Source organism: Colossoma macropomum, unplaced genomic scaffold (genome assembly GCF_904425465.1).
Source record: "Colossoma macropomum unplaced genomic scaffold, Colossoma_macropomum, whole genome shotgun sequence".
NCBI lineage: Eukaryota > Metazoa > Chordata > Actinopteri > Characiformes > Serrasalmidae > Colossoma > Colossoma macropomum.
The window spans coordinates 37,872,627-37,890,951 of record NW_023494788.1 but is presented as its reverse complement, the minus strand read 5'-3'; the positions used below and the strand labels follow the sequence as shown (position 1 = coordinate 37,890,951).

The 18,325-nt window shown below is 39.9% G+C and overlaps 1 protein-coding gene across 2 annotated transcripts in view; it reads right to left on the bottom strand.

Moving 5' to 3' along the window:
* The window catches only part of pcdh1b (protocadherin 1b), a 237,217-nt gene extending 226,504 nt beyond the window's left edge, over positions 1 to 10,713 (bottom strand). The window contains exon 1 of one of the 2 annotated variants that reach the window (XM_036569300.1): positions 10,345 to 10,713. The gene's annotated coding sequence lies outside the window, so the exon portion shown is untranslated. The remainder of the gene's footprint in view (positions 1 to 10,344) is intronic. The other variant, XM_036569299.1, reaches the window with a different exon arrangement.
* Between the last annotated feature and the right edge of the window lie 7,612 nt (positions 10,714 to 18,325).

Below are 18,325 nucleotides of genomic sequence, written 5' to 3'. Positions count from 1 at the left end.
TTCCACCCGCTAGTTAGGACTCCCCCAGTAACACGACACTATCAACGCTAGGAAGGTGAAGGCTAGCACAGGCATCCTCCAAGAACTGTGAAGCCAACCACCGCTTCTTTTTGAACTGCCGCTCACGCAACGTCATTGGACAGCTGAATGCGTTCGGAGGAAAGCGCCAACCGCCAGATCTGTTAAGTCATCTAACAGGCGCCTGCGCTGACTAGCATCGCTAGTGGGTGATGGGGGTGTGTATATATATATATATATATATATATATATATATATATATATATACACACACACACACACACACACACACACACATACATACAACTAACAAAATGTTGCAGATTCTCTGGTTATGCTACATAGCGTTATGCTATAGGCTTAAAAAGGATGGTTTTTCAAGGGTTCTATAATAAAGAAATTGCTTCTATATAAAACAGTAAACACTCAAAGAACCATCTGCATGATTAAATGGTTCTTTGCATGGTAAATTGGTTCTTCATAACAACAGAAGAACTCTTTTAGTGTTATACAGAACCATATACATTTTGAAGAAGGATTTCCACCATGCGAAGAACCATTTTATCATGCAGGTGGTTCTTTAAGTGTTTATGGTTCTACAAAGAACCACTGTCTTTATTAATGACCTTCAAAGAATCATCTTTTTTAGTAGTCTATGCTGCTGTTACAGTATAATTTGCAAAGTTAATGTATTCATCACACACTGCACTGTCTGCTCATGCTATGTTTACTGTATCGTGTTGTATTTACTGTTGGGAGCCAGTTTGTTTACTGTTTACTGTAGTTGTTACTGTCTTGTCTAACTGCACTTTGTATAATCTACAACTTTCTGACTCGTTCTTTGTTTTCTGTAAACGCCGAGGCCTTGGAGGAGCCTTGTTTTGTTCCTCTGCATTCTTGTATGTGGTTGGAATGACAGTAAAGTTGATCTCAGATCTTGATCAGCAGCACTGCTGTTAGCGTTCATCACCAGAAGGGCTTACAGTGAAACAACAGACATTACGTTATTAACTATTCATGCTTTGGTAGAAACTTCTGAAGCTGTTTTGTTGAGCTCTGTACAGAACATTCATTAGTTGCTTGAGAACCTCGTTAAACATAAAATTAAAGAGTTGAGCTGCACATTTTTAACCTTTCTACTTTTTTTTTTGTATTCTGTTTGTTTGTTTGTGCCCCTGAGCCCAAACTGAAGGAAGTGCATTGAATTTGGCCACATGAATAAAATATGATACAGCAACAGAGTTATTGTGAACTGAGAGACAACAGTTATTGTTGATGTAATATATTTTATTCATGTGGAAATGATGTGTCTTATGTAATATTACGATCATATTGTGACAGTTTTTCGGAGTATGTTGTGGATATCGTCAGTATTTGGTGGTGTTTAAATGAAAGGTAGCACCATGTTCCAACTTATTAACCTCCAATAACATTAAATATTATGATCATTATTGCAGCACCATATGATATTTTTGCCATTTCGTCCATTTTAATGTTCATTTCAATAGTAAATTTAATGCAGGGCTTTTTTCAGCAGCCTGAACAATGTTTTGTTGAAGTTTTATCAAATGAAAACCTCCACAGAGGGTGAACTTCTTCTCCACACGTTTAAACTCATCAGAAGCGCTCAGTAAACGCCGCTGTACGATCATGTGTTCCTCTAAGCCGTTCTTTCAGACTGGCTGGTCTATTATGAAAAGCAGAATGGAACTGGACTGGCTACGCAGTCGGGTGTAAATTCGTGAGGATTTTGAAGGCCGCTGTAAATCACTGGGCTGAGTTTTTCAGGCCCGTTTGGAGCTGTTACGAGGGAGGTGGACACTGCATGCTGATTTAATGGCCGGGGCTTTGTCCTGCTATAAATCTGCGAATGATGATGGCTTCAGAACGAGCTCGAGGAAGGGCGTGTTTGAGGCCGCATTGTGATTAAAATGGCCGTGCTGGATCCACACCGGTGGCTGAAAGAGGAACCTGTTTTGGGTTTCGTTTGGATTCTGTGAGGTGTAAATGTTCGCATCGTTAAGGGTGTGTCCCTGCGATGGGTCATCTCCGTTACAATGGAGAGAACTCTGCCCAAAGCTCCAACCACGTTTACATCTCAAACACTCTTAGTGAACTTCCTGGAATGATCCTACATTCCAGCTTCAATTCTTCATTCAACCATTGATAACTTCAGATGAGAACATTTTATTTTCATTGCTGAAAAAAATCAATGCGATGCCTGTAAAGTTCTTTAGTAAAGAGATTTTTATATCTAGAACCTTGACGACTCAAAGAAGCACTAGAGAGCCGTTCAAGAAATGATTCTTTGGTTATTTCCCATGACGTCTTTTAAAGAATCCTAGAAAATGGTTCTGTATAGCACCCAGGTTGCCACTCTTGGACTGTTTGGTTGTTTTCGCTACTGTAGAGAACCCTTTTTGCTAAGAATGTACTATGAAACTTAAGCTTGATTAAAAAAAAAACTGCTTTGAATGTAGGTGAATGAGGTAAACCCAAAATCAAGCCTAATATCCTAGCAGGACTGCAAATCTAATATCCTAGCAGGACTGCAAATCATTTTTAAGCTGAAACACAGAATCTTTGTTTACAGTGAGAGAGAAGATATCTCTGATCTGCGGGCAGGGTTAAAGGTGTGTCCAGGCACTGCGATGGGTTATCTCCATTACAATACAGAAAAGCCTGCCCAAAACACTGACCGCATTTACATCTCAACCACACACAGACACATAAACAACCTCCGTTAACCCCCTGAAACTTGAATCAGGTTCACACTTCAATTCCTCACCCACAGCTGCAGAACACATTAGTTTCATAGAACACTCTTAGCACTCTTAAGAGTTCTACACTGTACTACAGAAAAGTGCCATCTTGGACTGATTTGATTCACATATGTACATGATAATGTGTCGGTAACAGTGAACAGAAGAATGAATATGTTGATATGTTTTAATATTTTTGTACATGTGGAAAAAATGTACTAATTAAAATTGGACTTTTTCAAATGTAGTGGAACCTGTTTTGTTGCCATATACACTTAAAAAAGATGGTCCATCAAGGGTTCTAAAGTAAAGACAATAGTTCTTACAGAATCATAAACACAGAAAGAACCATATACAAACTTAAGTGGTTTTCTGAATGGTGAAATATTTCTTGGGATTGATGGAGAATGTGCAATATATGGTTCTTTGTAGCACCAAAAAAGGTTCTGCTACTTATACAGTGTCAAGCTTGAAGCAGTAGAACTCTTTTAGTGCTATATAGAACCATTTTCAGATGGCTCCATATGGAACCATATACAGCACACTCTCCTTCAGTCCTTCAGTGTTACCATGCAAAAACTATTTAACAGTTATAAATATATATATACATATATACATATGTATGTGTGTGTGTGTGTGTGTGTGTTTGTGTTATCTAAATATATATATATATATATATATATATATATATATATATATATATATATATATATATATATATATATTTACATAAAATAAGCTTTTCTGAGCATGGCATAGATACGGTATGTCCTTTATAAACACTGACCACCTGCATATTTAGTCAAAAATAGAGCATAATTTGTCCTGTTTAACTGTGTTTAGAGCAGAGTGTGAAATCATGGCAGTTTTTAGTTCACTGTTTTGCATCATGCATCACGAAAATGTCTTTAAACACTCTGATATGTTTTGCCACAGATGGGCTGCAGTCTGTAACTGCACACCTACAAAGTGCACCTTTATGGGAGCATTTTCTCCACCAACTTCTCTGCAGCACATTTGGCCATGATTATTTTATTTTTTTTTTCGCATCACACTCGATGGACGCTGCTTCCTGCATTTAAATTTTTGGCTTTTTCCACGTTATCTTCTCACACCTGCACTCCTCCTACATCACGCATCCTCCTCATCTCCCTCGCTTTATCTTCTCCCTCTTTCTCCCGTAACACACGGAGGCTCAGTCAGGCCATTGTGTTGTTAGCGCTGAGGGAGGTTAACAGATTTAACAGGCTAATTACTATTCTGAAGCCTCCCCCGCTGACATGCTTTAAAATTGCTGTATGATTTTTTTTTCCCCATCGTCTTTGTCTCCACGGTGAAAAACCTGGAACGAGGAATTCGTCACTGCGGCAACCCTCGCCTTTCCCTGCAAACTTTCACTTTAACCCCTTCAAACCCCTCAAAGGCCCATAACCTGCATGTCAGTCTCATGAACAAAAGAACTGCAGTTTAACTAGCATAAAGGAACATTGTGTAGTTTTTAATCACTATCTGCTGCTTCTACAGGATGTGGTTACCATGAACAACAGTGTTCATGTATTTAGTTAAGGAACACATAACTCATCCACTCAAAGCACACTTCCAAAAGAGGCCAGGAGCTTAGCTTAGAGTCTGTGGGTTTTCTCTTCTTCTACCAAATATGGTTTCAAAATTAGGGCTGAGCAGTATGACAAACATATCATTTTCATGACATATTTTGTTTCAATGTAATACAGTCTGATTTTCTGAACCTATTGTGGATATTGTCAGTACTTGTAGAACACAGATCAACTGCATGTTTCATTATAAAGAGAGCAAAATTAGTCCCGTTTAACTGGATTTAGTGCCAAAAACTGAATATAAAACACTGTGTTCACAGTTTTTTATTTTATTTTATTTAAATATAGCATTACTGGTTCTTTTTTCTGTTTTCCAACTGATCAGATGTCTGAAAAAAATAAATACTGTCACATATCGTGCATATCGTAAAAATTTTTGTATCGCGATCCTATATTTTTGCCATACTGCCCACCTCTCATCAAAATGAATGGTGGTCCATGGTGATCAGCAGTCTACCACGGATGCAGCAGACAGAGAACAGGCTGAAAAAAGCGCAGAGCACCACTTCCATATGAGTGCACATCTTTCTTCCTTCCGTACGAGACGTTCCTTCCTACTTATTCAAACAAGTAAATACAATGCAGAATGATTTAGCGTCTATAAAGAGAGCGGCACGGCAGCAAAAGACAGGAAAAGAAAGATAAACCGAACGATGGGAATAGAAGAAAAAAGAATGAGCGTGTCAGGAACCCAGAGGTGCTTCTCGTGACAAATAAAAGCATAAAAGCATTCATAAAGGGTCAGATTGCGGCCGGTTTTTGCCGTGCGCCATGGCAACAGACAGCCGAGTGCTTTTTTTTTTTTTTAAAGCTGAATGATGTGTGATTTGACCCTCCTTATAGTGATATTAGCTTTTGCCCCATACAGAAATCTGATGTATGGTTATATTTGCACTTAGACCGTAAAGGGTCAGGCATATATCTCAAAAATATAAAAATATGTATAGGTTGTATATATATGAGTATCAAACACTAGATATATGCATCTATATATATATATATATATATATATATATATATATATATATATATATATATATATGTACACACACATATATACACACATTACCTGTATACCTCCATTTACTTTATGTTTTAATGATGTTTATATGCATTTATATATGACTTTTCTATCATATATTGTTCAATATATTTGTTTGTATATGTTGATGTATGGCTAAAACATATGTCCCATATGTGAAAACGGCCAATCCAAATGTGACAAATATGCTTTGGATTTAAGGGAATCCATGTGTGCTAATATATGTAATATGTGAAATCCATATATTGCCATATATCAGATTTCCATATGAGGCGGTATGCAAATGAGCTGCCTAACCAATAACAGTGTGAGGCCTTCAAACGTCACAGTGTTGTTTTTATTAATATACTGCATCTCATATGTAGCATTATAATTGCAATATTGCACTGTGAAAGCATTTCATAATTCCTTATTTAGTACAACTTACATGTTACATTAAAGTGAAAAATGTTTTTTGTTTTTTTTCCTTTACCGGCTTACAGGGCTTGATGACTTTTGCACCAACGGTGATGACGAGGACTCAGCTTGTGTCCAGTTTGCCATGGCAACGGTGCACCACGGTGACCGACGATCGTTGTTACAGTTACGCCTGTCCACGCCCCTCCCCCTTGAGTGTTGCGGGCCCACTGATGCCACTCTGCGCAATAATAAAGGGCTTAAATAAAAGCAGTGACATTTATTGCCCGCTGGAGCCTGCGCCTGTCCAGCAGCTGGACGATGATTACATTAGTGAGGTTAGCAGGGTTAGCGCACCTGTCTCAGGTTAATGTGTAACAGCACAGCGTCAGAGGCCGTTTACCTGCACCGAAACTCTGAGAGATAAAGAACTAGGTCTGTCCTGATTAACTGGAAGAAAATAATCAGTGAAAAACTGACCTTTGTCAATTTGCACAATGATAATAGATATTCTTCTAAATTTTACAGTAAGGAGGTGCATTTTTACTGCCTTTCTGCAAGGTTTCCTTCCAGCACAGCATTTTGGGGACCTCTGAAAAACAATGTGTGCTTTGTTATCACTCAGTGGAGCCTGTTTGCATAGTTTGGCCTCATTTTTAAAACCTCAAATTGCTCAAATGTTGGTCAAAATAACTGCAGAGACAGTGCCAGACAGAAGAGCAGAGTGGAAAAAACTCCTTTTATGCTTTTATGCTGTCCTTGTTATTGCATAACTCACATTACTGCTGCACGTAAGGCACATTAACCAAAAAAAGCAGAAAAGAACATTAAATGTTGGTGCAGTCACGGCCACACTCACCTACGGGCACTCACACCGCCCTATAGAGTGCATTACACGCTTTTTACATTACAAACGCCGTCCCATTGTGTCTATGGGTTATGCAATGTGTGTGAATAGCGACACACAGGCCTCTCTCTCTCTCTCTTTCTCTCTCTGATGTGACACGGCCTTCACTCCTCACTCATCTCGCACATTTATTGCATAAGCATGTTCAAAAACAGGACCCGAGATGACAGTCCGGCAGTTCGGCCCACGTCCCAGCCAAGCTCTGGCGGCTCACACAGTCCCCCCCGCCCACTACCACCATCACCACCACCCCCCACAATCACATCGGACAGAATTCATTATTCATGTAGCGTGAATCACTGAAAATATCGTTTAATTTAATTATGCCGCTCACTTCCGCTCAGTCGAGTAGGGAGCAGTCTTTGTTGCCTCGTCTTTACATGCGACTACAATTGCTTTTTATGAGTCAAACAATCTCTTAGCTTCTTTTTCATCCAATATTTTGTAACATTATTCATACAGCATGGTGTAATCTGTAGAAAAAGCCCACATATAACCATGTGTAACAAATTCTAGTCCATTTTTTGCAAAATTTTAAAAACCTACGCACCACTATAACGTTCAGCTTCTGAGATTACGGCAGTGATGCATGTTTTTATGCTAATGTGCACCCCAGGTTGCCTTTAGCACAGCTAATAGGGATCAAATAAAGGGATAAACTAATAAACCAATAAACTAATAAACTAATAAAGTCGCAAACTAACAAACCAGCGGCAGCAGGTCGGACAGGACGGGACCGCCCAGGCCAAACGCTCACACCCAGACTTTTGTTCGGCTAAACTGGCCTCATCACACTCGCTGACCCGTTCAGAATGGGCCCAGCCCCCTACCACCACCCACCACCCCCACCAGGCACAGAGGATTACTTTAATTATTTCATTCAGCAGCCTTTGTGGAGCCAGATTAGTCCGTCCAGTCATTCAGAGCACAGGGGCCAGTCACAGGACACACACACACTGGCGGAGACCAAGTCTAGACGCCTCTCCTACTGTGAGACTCGCTCTTAGATTAATGAAGCCATAAAATGAGTCACAACGTTCTCGCTTGAGAGTTCGGCATTAGATGTAATGCAATGCTATGGGTGGTAATGGGTAAATATGCAGCGGGCCACCAGAAATGTTTGACACCATGGAAAAAAGGGGGAAAAAAAGGGAAAAAAAAAGGAAAGAAGGCAGAGGTTATCAACGCAAAACACATGGGGAAATGTTTTGCCTATAATAAGCGATAAGACGGGCTGGGATGCAATCTGACTGCAAATGACCAGGTTCAAAATAATCCCAAGAATATGTTTAATTAAATAAATAAAAAATCTTAGCACAAAAACTGGAAACAGCAACTGATAGCGACAAAATGCCAGACCTTATCTAACTTTAAGGCCTCATTATGAGCACTAATCAATGACAATAACCCACTGGACACTGGAGGAAGGCTAGATTTGCAAACAGCAGGCTTCTTGAACCGCATCACACCTTTTCACCATCGTCAAAAAAGCGAGAGGAGCTCCTTTTCTCTCAGTTTCTGAGCTGTTTTCATCATCACATCATCCAGTTCACTCTTGTACCACTTTAACCTTCCCGTAAAAGTGAAATGCGCTGATCTGTATGTGCCAAAACGACTTATTCCTCTTTTTTTGTTTGCGCCTTAACCCCTATTAACCCCTTCAACCCGGAATGCCCCGAAGCTGACACAGAAAAGAGCTGCAAAGAGGCAGAAGAGCGAGCTGCTCATTTTAATTCATCGTTAAAGCCACTGAAGCTCCTCGCTCGCCGCTCCGCTGCGTTAGAGACACCGTGCCCCAGCTACTTATTTAAATTTTGTCATCAATCTATCTATGGTTACACAAAAATACCCCGCTCACGACCTGCTCTCTCTCTCTCCGCAGCAGAGAATAAGGCGCTGATGTAGAGCCAAACGGAAGCATTCAGAGGGATACGAGCGGTGCAATAGGAGATGGCACGCTTACATTTGCATATTTGCATATTTGTCTGTTTAATTAGCATATGCTTTTGTCCTGAGCAAGTTAGGAAACTGTTGAAGAGAAGCCATAACAAAGACTTGAGAGCTTTTTGTGAAGAGATTGTTAATACTACTACTACTACTAATAATAACAATATTATTAATATTTAATAAAATCATGAAAAATAATAATAATAATGTTGATATGAATATTTAATGAATTGAGAAGTCAAGTAAGTCCTACACCGAAACATGCAAACCTGAAAAACAAGTCCAGCTATGAGCAGAGCTGCGAAAGAAGGAACGGGCTCGACCAGATTCCCCGACACACACACACCCGCACACACACTGCCCGGCAGCTCAGTCCCCATTCCACACACACTCACACAGCAACAGGTGCTTAAATCCGAACAAACAGCAGCATTACTGTGTATGCATGCTTGTTTTGCTACCAAAGTGAGGACCTTTCTTTACCACAAGCAGAAAGCCTTTGGTTACTAAGCTTGGAGGCTTATGGTACTACCGAAGTCCTTGCAAGCGTAGCAGCACTAACATATTTGGTGAGCTGGTTCAAGGGTGTAGTACTACCAAGCCACACTAATACAGAAGTCAAGGGAGGTCCCCTGAAATACAGCAACACCAACGTATTTTGTGAGCTGGTTCGAGAGTGTAGTACTTCTCAGCCACACTAATGGAGGTCCCCACATGTACAGCAACACCAGCATGTTTGGTGAGCTGGTTCCAGGGTGCATTATTTCTCAGCCATAGTAATGCAGAAGTCAGGACAGGTCCCCACAAGTACAGCAACACCAGCACGTTTGGTGAGCTGGTTCGAGGGTATATTATTCCTCAGCCACAGTAATACAGAAGTCAGGACAGGTCCCCACAAGTACAGCAACACCAGCATGTTTGGTGAACTGGTTTGAGGGTGCATTACTACTCAACCACAGTAATAGAGAAGTCAAAGGAGGTCCTCACAAGTACAGCAACACAAGCATGTTTGGTGAGCTGGTCTGAGACTGTATTATTACTCAGCCACAGTAATACATAAATCAAAGGAGGTCCCCACAAGTACAGCAACACCAGCATGTTTGGTGAGCTGGTTCGAGGGTATATTATTACTAAGCTAGAGCAATACATAAGTCAAGGGAAGTCCCCACAAATATAGCAACACGAGCATATTTTATGAGCTGTTCAGAGGGTGTACTACTACTAAGCCACACTAAAACAGAAGTCAAAAGAGGTCCCCAGAAATACAGCAACACCAGTGTATTTTGTGAGCTGGTTCGAGGGTGTATTATTACTCAGTCCCGCTAATGCAGAAGTCAAAAGAGGTCCCCACAAGTAGAGCAACCCCAGTACGTCTGGTGAGCTGGTTCGAGGACGCTTGAGGAGACCTGCTCGGACAGGTGCACCTCGGACAGGTGCAGGAGGAGCAGATCTCCTCATGCGCCGTCGAACCAGCTCACCATGTTATCTAGACTATCTAGATCAGACTTTGGTTCTAGAACAGATCCCACACAAAACTTGCACAGCCACATTCATCAGTAACAGAGTATCTGATCTGTTTCTACTGTGAAAAAACACTGTTACAAATTAGAAAACACAAATGTTTCCAGTGAGAGTGACGCGCGCGCGTCTGTGTACCTCCAAGCTGAGTCCGAGCCGCTCGTCCTCCCCTCTATCCCCGCGCGCGCGTCCGTCCGTCCGTCCCTATGTCCGTGCGCGTGAAAGCGCGTGCGTATGCGTATCTCCTTCCACCTGCTGGTCCTCCGGATGGAGCCGCTCGAGCGCTTCTTTCTCCCCGCGAGAGCGCCTCACACGCCGCGCATCCTCTCTGTCTCTCTCTCGCTCTCTCTCATACACTCCGGCGCACTCTAAACGCACTCCGGTTCTCCCGCTTTACTCGGGTCGCGCGCAGCTCCGCTTCGTGCGTCCGCACCGTGGAGAGACTGAGCCAAAGTGAGAGAGAAGCGGCGCGCGAGAAATCCCTCCCTCTCTCTCACACACACACAAGCGCGCACGCACACACGCTCTACTCTCTCTCTCTCTCTCTCTCTCTCTCTCTCTCTCTCTCGCTGTGAGTCAGGAAAGGGGCGGGGCTTTGTGTTTTTTTTTTATGTAGACTTTTCCGTAAGGAAAACCCTGCTTCATCTTTTTACTCTTTCTCTCATTCTTTCTTCACTCTTTCACTTCTTCTTTTATTTCTCGTTCCTCCTTCCTTTCTTCCTTCTTTCTTCCTTTCGCATATTCTCGCGCGTGTTTGGTTTGTCGTGGATGATGAAACTCAATTCGTTTCGGGGCGAGAGAGAGAGAGAGAGAGAGAGAGAGAGAGAGAGAGAGAGAGAGAGAGAGAGAGAGAGAGAAGAACAGAGGAAGGAGAAACAGGAGTGAAAAAGAATGAGATAGAGAGAAAGAAAGAGATGGGGAACAGATACAGAAAATTAGAGGAAGCGAGGAAACGAATGAAAAGCAATGATAGAGATGAAAGAGAGAGCGAGAGAGAGAGTCAGGAAAGGAGAAAGAAACAGAAAGAAATGGTGATATGGAAGAAGAAACGTGTATGTGTGTATGTGTGTGTGTGTGTGTGTGTGTGTGTGTGTGAGAGAGAGAGAAAGAGAGAGAGAGAGAGAGAGAGAGAGAGAGAGAGAGAGAGAATAAGGGACAGAGATGAAACGTGAAAGAGAGCTATGGCACGTGAAAGAGAAAAAAAAAAACAACAGGATAGTGAACAAGAGAATCAGAGAAAAATATGGTGTGAGAGAGACAGAAAGAAAACAGAAAAATAGAGGAAGAAACATATGATATATAACATACAAATATATGAGAGAGAGAGAGAGAGAGAGAGAGAGAGAGAGAGATGGGGGAGATGGGGGTAATTTGCACCTTTTGCTCCTCTCCGTCTCCGTGTTTCATCCATTCACTTCGCGCTAAAGCTGAGCGCACGAGCTCGGGGTCCACTCGGGCTCTGAGCGACACCTACAGGCAGCAGGAGGAATGAGTAACAGAAGAGTGGGGGCGGGATCGAGCGCGCGAGAGCCTGTGTGTGCGTGTGTGTGCGTGTGTGCGTGCGTGTGTGTGTGTGTGTGTGTGTGTGTGTGTGTGTGTGTGTAAGTGTGTGTCTATTTGGCTCTGTTTTGGGTGGAGAAGCCATTATTTCACAACCTACACTCAGTGTTTCCTTTATTATGTCCACCTACCTAGCATCTGCACTCACAGGACATTATATCAGAAACACCTCCCACTGTGTAGGTGTACAGTTACAGACTGTAGCTCATCTGTTACTGCACAGTTTATCACCTTGTTCATCCGTGGTGGGGACCACCATATGACCACCACTGACCAGATATTGTTCACTGTTCTGCTCAGCGTGGGCCACCACTATGAAATGAGCCAATCAGTAGAGGTGGGTTTTAAGTACATGTACTTCAGTAAAACACTGACGGATTTGTTCTCTGCTGAGCGTTTTCAAATTGTTATACTGTTACTTCTACATGGGTATATTAGTGAGTAAAGGAATCTACTTTATACTCAGTTACATTTTAGCTGTTCATATTTAGTTGCTAATTCTTTTTGGTGTTTAATTTTATTCAGTTTTGTTGTTGACAACATCTGTACTGCTTTGTGATTAGTCATGTCTCTGACTCTGGAGCTTTAGCACTTTATTTTTGAGCAAGATAATCAAAAAAGGGAGAAATAGAGCCACACAAACTTCATTTCCCATGCTGATAGATGGTGAATGTTCTAAGAAGCTCCACTACAGTTCTATACATTACTCAGTACTTAAGTATTTTTTTGTGCTTTAACTCAAGCTGTTTTATTTGAAGGTATTTTTACTTTTTTGTGTCATTGTTTAACCCAAATATCAATACTTTTACTTGAGTATTGATTTAGACTACTGTACCCACCTCTGCGAATCATGCAACCCCCCCATGTGACGCTGGGTGGGGCTACAAGGGTTTCTGATAAAGTGGCCAGGGGATGTACAGTGTTGAGCAAAATCAGAGACCACCATTAAGAACAAGTTATTGAATTTTCAGTGTCAGGAAAAAAGCATAAATCACATATTAAACAGAAAATAACACAGAAGTCTCAACAACTACACTGTGACAAATGTAATGCTTTAAGTTTAAAAAAGTAGTAGCCTTACAATTTGAGTTCACTGAACTTCTAATAGTAATTTAACATAACAATAATCTGAGTTACACGTTCTGTTAATTTATTATTATATTTTATTATTATTAGTTCATTATACTCAGAAATGTAAGGCAACCATGTTACTCACGTTCCCAAGTTAAAACATATTCATATTTTACAGTTTAAATCTAATATCACATGTCTGAGTGTTCAGTGTGTCACTCTTTACCTTTATTACAGCTTCCATGCTTTTCAGGAGACTCATTTTCAGTTTCTCAAAGAAATCTGCAGACATACCTCCAAAGTTCAGTCTTAGAAGCTGGTTTATCATTTTCTGAAGTAATCCAAACACATTCACTCTGGGGTGGTCAGTCCATTGTTCTGTAGCTTCTGCTTTTTTGGAAGTATATCTTGTTGTTCTCAGCCGTGTGCTTAGGGTCATTGTCTTGCTGTAGAAAGAAGTGCTTCTCCATCAAACGTTTTCCAGAAGAATGTTTCATAATGTATCAAAATTTGTTTATACTTATCAGCATTCATGATGCCTTCAATCAGAAACAAACCGCCAACTCCAGATGTTGTTCTACATCCCCAACACTACGCTGATCCTCCACCATGCCTGACTTTCTTTGCCTCGGTGCTACATTCTGCCTTCTGAAGAATTTGAAAATTCTCAAATATTGACTTAGCAGTCCATACAACTTCACTCCACATGTCAGAAGTCTAGTTTTGTTTTTTTAGTGCAGATGTTCCTCTTCTGTGTCTATTGAGGGCTTCTTGACAGCTACACATCCTTTCAGACCCATAGCGCTGAGTTGTCTTCTCACAGTGGAAGGATGGACAGAAACACCTGTGGATGTTTTCAGATCTGAAGCAGCTTGATTTTCTCCTCTCTCTCAAAGATGAAAGCTTTAAGTGCTGTTTATCTGATGGGGACAGTTTTGGTGTCTACCAGGTCTTCCAGGTGGTTATTTGGAGTCACATTTTCTCTGTAGCTTTTAATCATTTGTCGAACTTGAGTTGGAAACCCCACTTTGACGTTATGTAAGCGGATTAGTCATATCTGAGCTCCTCCTCCTGAAAAATGAATAGCTTGTATGTAATGGCTGTTTTGACTGGAAATGACAAATATGAAAGCAGGTTTCTGACTTTTGCATCATACTGTATATACAATATATGGGATCTATTATTATTACATAGAAATACATAGATGTATGCGATACATATAGAACTCATGCGTGACCCCACATACTGAGAAGGTATAAGACGAAGCGTGCGTGAGTGTAGGAGTCGGCTGACCCAGAATAACCCCATCACTGAGTTACCTCCCTGGTCAAACCTCATCCGCTGATCACTCAATCGCCCCCGTGGCCGCGTGTATGTGTGTTTCTATCAGAAAATCTTTCACGCCCTCAATAGAGTCTGCTCAAAGCTGACCGGCGTCCGGCCGTCCACTCAAAGGCCGCGTGTGACTCGGGGTTAATTAAAAAGTGTGACGGCTCTGCTGAGAGTTAAACGGTGGCTCTGTGTGGCACTGCTGCAGCGGCGTGTAACTCCAACTCAGTCATGTTCACAGCACTGTGCAGAAGTCTCCTAAGTAAATTGTTTAAAGCCATTTATCTGGATGATATCTGTGTTTCTGCTTGTTCAAACAATTTTAATTCTCAATGTAGAGCTGGAAAGCAGAATAAAATTTGACTACAGGTTTCTCCTCCACACAGCCTTGTTCACTTTCACCATTTAATGAAGTATTGATTAGAGAAATCAGGTACTAGATGGTAACTGCAATTAATACTGGGCTTCCTTGAGGAGAGATTTTGAAAACACCTACATGCATAAAATCAGCCCTTTTTGCATTAATGTTGCTTGTTTTGATTCTAATGCTGGTGTTTTTCAGAGCAAATTAATGGTTAGTGGCCAGATAAACAGATCATTTTCTCAGGTACCTAAGAAATTTACAACCCATTAAACTGTAGCACTTACTGAATGATTCATAGCAGATACTGAGTATTTATAATTCTTCTTGATTAATTTTAGTAGTTACTGAATAATTTTAGTAGTTCATGAATAATCCATGCCACATATTGAATACACACACACACACACACACGCAAACACACAAACACACACACACACACACACACACACACACACACACACACACACACACACATCTTCTAAGCTGCTTATCTTTCTGGGTAGGAGGGGAGCTGGAGCCTATCCCAGCAGTCATTGGGTGGAAGGCAGGATACACCCTGGACAGGTTACCAGTCCATCGCAGGGCAGATATTGAATAATAATTCATAATTTAACAAATCATTTATGGTACTTAATGAATAATTAATGGTAGATATGGTCAATTTGTAGTAGACACTGGATGATTCATAGTAGATACTGAATAATTCATAGCAGATATAAATAATTCACAGTAATTAGTAAATAGTTCATGGCAAGTCTTCTTGATTAATTTTAGGAGTTACTGTATAATTTTAATATTTATGAATAATCCATACCATATATTCAATAATTAATCATAATTCAATAAATAATTCTTAGTAGTTAATGAATAATTCATGGTGGACCTGAATAGTCTATAGTAGATAATGAATAATTCACAGTAATTACTGAATAATTCATAGTATATACGAAATCATTCAAAGTAGTTACAGAATTTTTCATAATATTCAATGATTAATTCAAGGTAGATACTGAATAATTCCTGCATTTAAAAAAAAAAAATGGTTCTTCAAGGGTTCTTTAGTGAAGGCAGTCATTATATATAAAACCATAACAACTCAAATTACCATTTGAACACATCAACATTTTTATGGTTCTTTAAACATGACCAAAAAGGGTTCTACTTTTCTGCTTCTTCAGATTGATGGAGGATGTGTTGTATATGGTTTTATATGACATCAAAAAGGGTTCTGCTTGTGTTACAATGTCAAGATTGTAACAATAGAATGCTTTTGGGTGCTAAAAAAGAATAATTTTCAAAAAGGTTCTATATAGAACCATATACAACAATCTGAAGAATGATTTCACCATGTCAAGAACCATTTCATGGTTCCTAAAGTGTAGAACCACTGTCTTTACTAAAGAACCCTTGGAGAACCGTCTTTTTAAGAGTGTATTAGATGCTGAATGATTCCTAGCGGTAAATGGGAAATGTTTTAGTTTGAGCAATAAGGCAGCAGTTAAAGGGTTAACAGTGCGCTACAACACACTATTTGCACTGGAATTAAACTACAGATTTGAGGTACTCAATTCAAGATGGGTCTAGTATAAGAGAGGGAGAGAGAGAGCGAGAGAGAGAGAGAGAGGGTGTGTATCTCTGGACCGCCCTCCTGCGAGAGTCGTGCTGTATTCTGACTGACAGACTGTTCATTTGCAAATCACTGGTAGGTCCCTTTGTCTCGGGGTAAAGATGTGGATTATTAAAATTCAAAGCTCGCCGTCAGCCTTTCCTCATTTCCTCTGTAGAATTACAGGTACGGCACACGCTGAAATTAGTTCACCTGTGCAGCTGAGCTCCGAGAACACCAACCTCAGTCTCTGACGGCGGAGGAAAAAAAGAGAGAGGCAGAAAGACTATTGTTTCTTCCCATCTGTTAAGCAGCCAGTGGAGGGGATTATTTGCCACTGTTAATAGACTGAAAATGAGGGTTTTGTCATTCAATGAGCTTTGATGCACGGTGCAGCTGTCAGTGAGACTGGACTTTTACCAATGCAAACATCAACCTGTGAGTGCTTCTGCAGTGTACTAACCACTTTTGGCGCAACCACCGTATTCATGCTGGGAAATTGATTGATACCCTGATTGATGTACTAGAACCACTAAAACATAAAGTGTGGATTCTTGCATACTGTTTGCACTCAGCAAGCTCACTGAAAATATATCTGTGGCCTCCCTCACCACTCCCACCACTGTCAAAGATGTGCACAGATGCGAACACCGCTCTGCACATCACTTTAGCTGTGTTTACATGTTGAGTATGGTGTAAGGTTGTGTATGGTGTAAGTACATAGAGTAAAAGGTAAAAAGTATAAGTGTATAATGTTAGAATATAGTGTATTGTCTACAGGGTAAAGAGTGTAAAAGGTGTAGCGTAACAATGTAGTTTACTGTGTACAGATGCAGTGCATTGTGTAAGAATATAGTGTAGATCATATAGTGTCACTATTTGGTGTGTAATATAAGATTACAGTGTAGTGTATATACACAGAATATATATACAGAATATAATGTGTAGTGTATAGTGTTAGAATGTGTAGTGTATAGTATAAGAGTATAGTGCATAGTATTAGCACATAACATAGTGTAAGAGTATAGGGTATTGAGTTAGAATATAGTGTATAGTGTAAGAGTATTGTATGTAGTGTTAGAATATATTGTATAGTGTAATAGTACAGTGTATTGTGTTAGAATGTAGTGTATAGGGTAAGAGTGTAGTGTATTGTTTTAAAATATATGGTATAGCATGAGAGTGTAGTGTATAGTGCAATAGAATAGTCTATTTTGTTAGAACATAGTGTATAGTGTAATAGTATAGTGTTAAAAAAGTGTAGTGTATTGTGTTAGAATGCAGTGTATAGTGTAAAAGTGTAGTGTATTGTGTTAGAATGCAGTGTATAGTGTAAAATTGTAGTGTATTGTGTTAGAATGCAGTGTATAGTGTAAATGTGTAGTGTATTGTGTTAGAATGCAGTGTATAGTGTAAAAGTGTAGTGTATTGTGTTAGAATGCAGTGTATAGTGTAAAAGTGTAGTGTATTGTGTTAAAATATAGTGTATAGTGTTAGAGTATAGTGTATTGTGTTAGAACATAGTGTATAGTGTAAGAGTGTAGTGTCTTGTGTTAGAAAGTAGTGTATAGTATAAAAGTATAGTGAACAGGAGTAGAATAAAGTGTGTAATATAAGAGTACAGTGTATAGTGTTAGAACATATTGTATAGTGTAAGAGTATAGTGAACAGGGGTAGAATATAGTGCAAGCCTAGAATGTATAGAGTTGGAGCATAGTTAAGAATATAGTGTATAGTCTAAGAGTACTGTGTATTGTGTAATAGTGTTAGACTATTGTGTTTAATGTAAGAATATACAGTGTAGCATATAGTGTATAGTGCAAGTGTAAAATGTTAGTATATAGTGTGTAGTCTATATAAAGTAGAGAGTGCAGTGTAGGAATGTAATGCATAGCGTAAGAATATAGTGTATAGGGTATATTGTTAGAATATACTGTATAGTATAAGAATATAGTGTATAGGGTATATTGTTAGAATATACTGTATAGTATAAGAATATAGTGTAACAATAATATGTGAAGAGTAAGAAAATAGTGTACAGTGTTAGAATACAGTGTAAGAGTACAGCATATAGAGCTGGAATGTAGTGCATAGTGTTAGAATATAGTGTATAGCATTAGAATTTAGTGTATAGCATAAGAGTACAGTGTAAGAATATAGGGTATAGTATTAGAATTTAGTGTATAGCG